The following is a 9,187-nucleotide window of genomic DNA, read 5'->3' as shown; positions in this document are numbered from 1 at the left end:
TGTAAAACTTATGATTCAAACTCTTCATTATAACATACATGATTGTGAACCCTTCTTAGACAACCTTAATGACACTTGTGTTGTCATCCTTTCAGACTATAACAAGGCCCTATATGAGAAGTACATAGCATCCTAGTAAATGTTCCATGTAAGAGGACGTCTAGAAGATAAAAGACACAAATTGGTCATGTTAGAAAGAGATTTAGTATTAGAAAAGCATTCAATAATGTTATGTGAAACCAAATTAGGAATAGCTTTAGATCAGAGGGATTTAGCACAAAAAAAATTGTTCGTTTGAATTTATTAGTTGAAAAATAGTTTACCGAAAGCGAAGCCATTGAAAATCTTGTCAATAATGGAACCGTTGACAACACGTACGATTAGGTTTGGTCCAATGGGTGCTCCACCGTAAAGGGCTCATCACCCTGATTTTTCAAGGACCGTCCCTATATCCCTCCTGACCGAGAGTTTCACTTCCCAGTGAATGACAAAACATTTTCTGATGATATTAGATCCCACTTCGGTAGACTTCATAACCTGAGAAATAATTGTGTCATCGAGGAAATTCTTCCTGAAACCTCGGATCATCCATGTGATCAAAATCTCAGCAATGGAAAAATTCATTCCATTTCTCAGGACTCTTTAATTTGTGATGAAGAAATCCTTATGGAAGGTCCCTAATTTCTTGAGAACTGTTTGCACTTGTCTATAGACCGTAGTCCCTCTCACTGCAGTCTCCGACACAGTCAACTCAATTACCTTCCAAAGAAAAATCCCTGACTTTCTCTGCGGTTGTTCAATCTTCTTTACTACAAACCACAATCAAGAGCACTGTCACCATTCAACTAATTCATCATATGAATTACCATAAGAAAATTTTGAATTCAGTTAATGCTCTCAGAGTCCTGAATCTTCTTGTTCAAATGACTCCAGTCTACATTTTCAAAAACAATCTAAGTTTTGTAAGAAACCGCAGTTAAATGCTTCGGACTGCGGTTCCCCAATAACTCAGGCAAAAGAAGCTTTCAAAGAGGAACTCAAATCTCATGGGAAAAAGCGGGAAACTCTTTCAAAAAATAAATCCAAAATCTCTAAAGAAAAGGGTCCTGAAAAACATGTTTCAAATCTGTCTTCAAAAAACACTCAAATCGTGAAATCAGACAAAAATGAATGTATAGTTCCAAAACCTTTTTCAAATTCTCCTAACAAGTCCAAAAAGAGTTTCAAATCCTTTCACAAATATCTTTTTTCAGAACTATTTATTAGATGACCCTAAATGGAAAGGCTTTTGCCAACTCCTACACTTTTAAAGTCACTTCAGTTTTACAAAAGATCAAAACCAAGGAGGAAGTCCAATGCCCAAACTTTTTCAAATCCAAAGGGCAACTCGGTCAAATCTCATTCTCAGACTGGTCACATGCATCACATCACACCCTCTGGACCGCTAACCAGGTACGGTATTTGGCTAAATGTGAAAAATCTTACCTTTGGATTTTATCATTAGAAAAGGCCAAATGAAGTCCAAACTCATAATCCTCCAAAACCTAGTAGTCATTCGAAACCTCGTAGTCTTTCGAAACGTCGTAATTCTCAAAATACCTCAAAACACCCAGGTCTAGGACTTAAAGTACATACAAAACCTATCCATGTAAGCCCTGTTCATGCATCTAGGAAGAATTCACTTGTAACCCCAAGCTCCAAACTTGTTTGGTTGCCCAAACTAACCGTGTAATTTTTAGGCTTTGTACGAGGAGGAACAAGAAGAGGAGTGGCTGATCAATAGTGCCTGCTCCTTGCACATGACCAGAAGGTTATAGTACCTTTGGATTTTAGGCTTATCTGTAATGGAGGACATGTCACCTTTGGTAACATTGCAAACAGTATCATCCGAGCTTACATTGTATTAACAACAGGGAACTTCTCAATAAAAAAGGTTGCTTACGTAGAAGGCCTCAAACACAATCTCATCAGTGTAGGCCAACTATGCAAAGCAGGTAATTGGGTTGAGTTTCATAATTAATATTGCCACATCATGACAAGCGATAGAAGCACATGTTTGATCAAATCGAAATCCAAAGGGACCATGTATCCTTTGGATGTCTCATTGATCATTGGGAAACCGTAGCTATGTTTTCCATCCAGAGCCGTATCTGAAGTTAGTTGGTTGTGGAATCGCAAGCTTGCTCATCTAAACTTTCAGTACATCAACAATCTTGTCATAGAAGAACTCGTCCGAGGCCTCCCAATTCTGAAGTACAACAATGAAACACTCTACCCTGCTTATCAGTGTGGAAAACAATCAAAGGGAAGTCACCAACTGGTCATAGATTCATCAATTTCTGAACCACTAGAGCTACTACATATTGATCTTTGCGGTCCATATATCGTAGCCAGTCTCCGTCACGAGAAGTACATACTGGTTATGGTTAATGAATTTACTCATTTCGCATGGGTCTTCTTCCTAAGACTCAGATTGAAAACACCGTAGATCCTGATAAACTTCATCAAAGAAATTTAACTTCAGATCAAGATACCAGTTCACAGAATTCGAAGCAACAACAGAACCGAGTTTACTAATCATCTCTTGGATCGTATCTTGGTTTCCAAAGGTATCAGTCACAACTTCTCTGCTCCCTACACACCGCAACAAAATGGAGTAGTAGAGCGAAGAAGCGTACTCGTGTAGAAGCATCAAGGTGCATGTTAAACTTTGCAAACCTTCCTCTATACTTTTGGGCCGAAGTACTGGCAACAGCATGCTTTGTTCAAAAATGAAGCATTTTCTGCAAGCGTCTCAACAAAACACCTTATAAGGGCCTCAACAATCGAAAATTGAATTATCAATTCTTTCACATATTCGATTGTAGATGCTTTGTGATCAACAACAAGGATCACCTTAAAAAATTTGCACCGAAGTCAGATGAAGGCATATTTGTTGGCTACTCAACAAACAAAGTGGCATACAGAGTTCTTATCAAACGCACGGGACTAATAGTTGAAAGTTTCGATGTAAAATTCGATGACTATTACATCCGCAACACTGCCCCTTCAAGTGAAACTAAATCAATCCTAGAAAGTGATAACCAATCCTCTTTGGGTCCTCTCAACATACTTTAAATTAATTATGATGACATCTTTGACCCTGTAGAGACTGCTCAACTATCTAAAATTCTTGTGTCTCCGGAAGCTCAACGACAACATGCAGAAATATCTAATGACTTGTCTCACGGAACTTCCACCTTGGCAGTTGAAGGGGAAAGCACTACTCCATTTCTTATGACAACCATTGAGGTTCCAGTTCTTGAAGACGCAGCTCCGGTTTCCACGCGCAGAGTCTCTAATCCATTAAATGTTTCTTCACACTCCGATAAAGAAAAAAATATTGACACAAAAACTGATCCTTGGGTTATCACGCATTTTATATTCCAAGGGGAACCATCTTCAGATCAAGAGGGACTCCCTTCCATAATCTAGAGGGAACCTCATTCTGATCCAAATCATACAGTCCAAGTCGAAGACACTTTTGCAGGCTGCTCACAAGTCGAGGGGGAACTGTCTTCTCCTACCACAGAATCCTTTAATATCGATGATGTTCCTTCCACTGCAGCTACTGATCATCAATTACCGCGTCTACATGTCTGGACAAAAGAACAACCTCTGAGTCATATTATCTGAAACCCATCTGCAGGCGTACAGACTCGATCTTCGCATGATCTTACAAACCACTGTCACTATGCAGCCTTTACACTACTAGGAAAACAGCCTTTTACGACGCGCAATGCATGTCGTAAAATGCTCATACGACACGCAAATGCACATCAAGAAAGGCCCTGTCATAACGAGAGACGACACGGTTTTGAGTGTCGTCTATTTACGATGCGCATTTATGACGCGCAAATATGACACGCATTTACGACGCACGTTTACGACATGCATTGAGGAAATCCCTGTCATAAAGGAAGATAACACGCATTTGCATGTCGTAACCTTATGACGCGCATTTACGACTCGCATTGCCTATCATTAAAGCCCCTGTCAAGAAAGGCAACGTCATAAATGAAGATGACACACATCTTTGCGTATCATAATTTAAATGTTTAAAAAGAATTATTTATAGATTTACTAATTTTCAAATTAAACTTGTATTTAATGTCTCATAATAGAAAATAAAATATCATATTCAAAAAATACAATCTATTGCATAAAATTTAATATCATACAAATAATCGTTCGATGGAAAGATAAAACAAATCAATAGAAGTTGTAACAAAAATTTACAAACTAATTAGATACAAACAATTTAAAAAAAAAAAAAAAAAAGAAACTATACCCTCAAATGTTTTTCAAAGTCTAATCTCCATGTCAGCTCTACAACTCACTTTTCCAGTTTGCCCCTAGGTTCTCTAAGAGCTCCAACATCTCTTGCAACATGTGACAACATATATTATAAATTTTTAATTACTATTTATTATTATAATTCAAAGTATTTAGATAAAATTGTATTATATAATACTTAGATTTTTTATAGAAAATTCACTCACCAGCTTCAACATTCTTAATTCTTTCCCAAGTGACACCTTTTTCTTGTTTGTTAATTCCTATGTGCTTGTGTTGAGTAAAAAGTTCAAAAGATGTCCATCCCCAAGTGCACACAACAAGTAAGGTATCTATAATTAAACATTAAACACTTTTTACAAATTTTCCCTCATAGACAAAGATAAAGATGAAGATGAGATGAGAATCATACCCCTTAAAAGGCACAAAGAAGAACAAAACGTGGTATTATTTCACTACCCAAATGTTCTTCAGTGATGAGATTTAAATCGGGTAGTGAAAATATCTTGACACTAATAGCAGTCCACATCCCAACTGCAGCAAGATTACTATATGTTGGATTTTCACCAATAGGATTTATGTCAAGAAATGAGATATTATATTTCAATTCTCCGTGCTTTTTTCTACTAAAACACCATCACCGATTTCAAGCTAAACTAGATGGCCACCTCTAGTAGCCAATAGCACTTGTTATGGAAATTAAAAAGGTCAGTCAAACTTATTTATTAAAAGACCAAAATACCCTTGGTTATACCTGATTAGCGTTAGTAGTGGCAACATTTATAGAGAAAAAACATGAAAGAATGGAAATTTAATTAAATAGGGTATAAATATTATAGCAAAATATTTAGACAATTATACCTGAACAAGTTGACATACCTTTCTAGAACTTCCACATAAGATCCTTTTGTATCAGGTTGGAGATTCAACTTAATAAGCGGCAATATGTAAAAAAAATACATTAGCATTTGACATTATTGATGTTGATATGATATTTTTATGTGATGAAAGTTTTTACATACCTGGAAATCTCCATAACTTCAGCCAACATGCACAAATGCATTATCAAGATATGATATAGTTGATGCTATAGAAGTTTCCCCTATAAGCTAAATTTTAAGTTCAGTAACTCTAAAACAGTGAAGAGAAAGTATCTTTTAGAACAATTAGGAAGACTATTTAATGGTATATATGATAAAAAGTAGAATTATAACTCACTTTTCTTTCTCATGGGAAATAACAAGCAAGTGAAGAAGGCCACTATCATATAGTAATAGAGTGAAAGTTTATGACACAATACATCAGTTAAAAATGAAAATATGTTGTCATCTCAAAGATGTTCAGATCTAGTATATTTATTAAACCGGTGACTAAAGCTACTCTCCCCCTTATTTGTCAAAAAAGGCTTCATCTCAAAGTGAATGAAGGGATCTTTCAAGGGTATTTTGTTCTATTAATAAAAAAAATGTTGAATCAATGTGAAAATAAATATACCAGATCTGAACATTTTTCAGTATGTCTAAGAAACTCACAACCTAAACCAATGCCACTATGAGCCCCTTCTAGTTGACTATCAAGTTGTACCCTAACATTTGAACATGCCTCATCCACAAGGTTTATATCCTTATCAAGTAGGAAACAAGATGAATCTTGTTCAGCTTCTTCAGCCCTTCAACATCCATGTATCCAAGCCCAATCTTGTGAGCCTATGATAAATATTCAAGAAGATGTTAGATTCAATTTTACAAAGATGAATCTTTTGGTGAGTTTTAGCATTGTTTTATGATACTCAGAAAGCTTATTACCACTTCAACATGTTGGGCATCTCCAAGCATGAAAACTTTCAATTTATGCAAAAAGGGTAGATATGGGACTCTTACCAACTTGCTCTTGGACAAAACCTAACATTAAAGAATAGAAAATAAAGATGATATAACAATTTTAAAAAATCAAAGGTTAAAACACTATGAAAAGAGATAACTCGAAATTTCCTGCATCTTGTTTCTATAATACTCGATCTTTTGTCTAGCTTCAAGTATCTATTTTTAAAGTTTACCAACCATTTTATCTGCATCTGTTGCCTCATGGAACTTCGAATTCAATGAACTTTGTTCCTCATTGCTAAAGGCAATGGTATGATTGATCATCCATTCACTTAGAGGGTAAAGAATCCGATTTTGAAGATTATTACCATTTAGCTATCATATACTACAAACAGTAGTACAGTGTTGGTATGATGGAATCAATCGGAGAAGGAATGGTTGTTTAGTTAATTGGAACCATTCCTTATTAAGAATTTCATGATTTCAATTAAATTATATATATATATATATATATATATATATATATATATATATATATATATATATATATTATGTGGGCCAACAATAGTAATAATCATATATATATATATATATATATATATATATATATATATATATATATATATATATATATATATATATATTAGATGTTAAGTTTTGTGTGATACTATTAGAATACTAGGAAAGTAGATTCCTTGTAAAATACTAGTAGTTAGATAATGATTAATGATTAATCCACACCTATGATCGCACCATAGTGCATGTTTGCATAGGGCACCTCGCCAGTCAGGATCTCCCATAACACAATTCCAAACGAGAACACATCAACTTGTTTGTTCATTGTTAATTGTTAATTGGTATGTTACCAAAAACACTAAACAAAAGAAAACTATATATATATATATATATATATATATATATATATATATATATATATATATATATATATATATATATATATATATGTTGATAGAATCAAACAAGCGAATGGAAGGTATTACCTTGTCAGATAATTTATTGCTGCTACCATTTAGTATCTCGGGAGCCATCCATGGCAGGTTGCCCTTAACTCCACCTAAAACCAAAGTGTTGCGCTTCATCTTTGATAGTCCAAAATCACCTACCTTCAACATTAATAATAAGAAATAATAAGAAAACGAAAAACTTGTAAGTTGTCATAGATAGATAGATAGATAGATACCTTGCATATTGGGCATGAAGGGTCTTCCATATTGTTAAGCAAGTTGTCACATTTGAGATCAAAATGCACAATATTCTTGGAACGTAAATACTTCATCCCAAATGATGCTTCCGTTGCAATTATAAGCGTCTTGCGATGGTCCAGATGCCTAGACAAAAAAAAAGTATGAAAAGGTAGATTGGTTAATTGAGTTGAAAGAGGTATAGAATATGAGATTACTTATCTTTGCGAAGTAAAACACGCCTTAAGGAACCATCAACCATGAACTATGTGACTGTAGCTAATCTCCCCGTCGGACCATCTTCTACTATACCATAAAATGCCACAACATTTTGATGGTGAAGCTTTAACAGAATCTCAGCTTCTCACCAGAACTCTATTATTGTCTATAATAATAAATAATAAATAATAAGAGTTTATTTGTTGGTGATTTTAATTAGTAAATAAATACATAAATAGAGTGAGTGAGTGATTACCAATCTCTCCTGTTGAGATGATGGACCTGCTGCAAAGTATGGTGGATTAATTTCTTTCTAGTACTCCAAGTGAAACAAGTCCCTCAAGGGATTTTCATTCATTAAAACAAATATACCTCTGAACTGCTGAAGAAATATGCAATGGATAATTGTTCCACAACCAAGGTTCCTATGGACTTCAAATATAAGATTTCTGCTGATCCTTATGGAGAATCACTGGATCACAAAACTTATAGAGGAATGATTGGTTCTTTGATGTACCTCACCGCAAACCGACCAAATATTGTTTTCGCGATAGGCTTATGAGTCGGGTACCAAACCGACCCCAAAGTATCGCATTTAACCGCAGTCAAATAGATCTTCACATACTTGAAAGGAAGTAAAGCTCTCGGCCTATGGTATCCCATAGGGAGCGATTTTAACCTTCAAGCCTTTACACATGTGGATCATGTCGGATGCAGATTGGATAGAAAAAGCACATGTGGTTGTGAATTTCTTGGAGGAAGATTGGTTAGCTGGTCTTCACGGAAACAAAATTGTGTTTCTGTATCTACCATAGAATCCGAATACATGGCAGTAGTGAGCTATTGTTCTCAAGTCCTATGGATGAAAACCCAACTGATGGACTACGGATATAGAATGTTACAGATACCGATTTATTGTGATTCAAAGATTACTATAGCAATTTCTCACAATCCTATTCACCATTCGAAGCTGAAACACATTGAACTTCAGTACCATGTCATCAAGGATCACACACTCAAAGGTAACATTGAACTAATTTTTGTCCCAACTCACGAAGAGATTGAGAATGTGTTTACAAAAGCACTTGATGCAACAAAACTCATCAATTTTCTACACGTGTTAGGGATGATGAATCCGGATCCACAATTCTTCTTAAATTTCTTGGTACTGCAGACCACCTCTGGTCTCCGATGCGGTCCTAATCTAGTATATCTATCATACATGGTTTCAGTATAGTTTGTATACCAATACCATATATCATATTTATTTTTATTGGATCCTTATTGTTTGTTATTTCTAATATTTTGTCAAGTGTTCCTCAGTTCCTTCTATCGCAGTTACTTTTCCATCCACCACAATGAAGAATTAATCTGCAATGATGAATTAATTTGTAATGGTGTATCCATCCACAATCACTTTTAATGATTTCTCAAAAACTTCATAAATTCCCAAGAATGTTGTGTGCTATTTAATGATCCTCATTAAATAAAACTTATTCCATATTAAATTCAAACACTCGTTTTGTAGTATACAACGTTTTAGTTCTTTTCAAAAGTTCTTTTTGTGTCAGACCTATTTTAGGATAAATGACAATTAAACCTGTTTCC

General features: G+C 34.9%; 1 pseudogene; it reads right to left on the bottom strand.

Moving 5' to 3' along the window:
• Window positions 1–5,951: 5,951 nt before the first annotated feature.
• LOC145045793 (RAF-like serine/threonine-protein kinase 20) lies at window positions 5,952–8,576 on the bottom strand (annotated as a pseudogene).
• Between the last annotated feature and the right edge of the window lie 611 nt (window positions 8,577–9,187).

This window comes from Lactuca saligna, chromosome 5, assembly GCF_052625555.1.
Source record: "Lactuca saligna cultivar CGN05327 chromosome 5, ASM5262555v1, whole genome shotgun sequence".
Lineage (NCBI taxonomy): Eukaryota > Viridiplantae > Streptophyta > Magnoliopsida > Asterales > Asteraceae > Lactuca > Lactuca saligna.
Note: the sequence above shows the minus strand (reverse complement) of the source record. Positions and strands in the feature narration are given on the sequence as shown.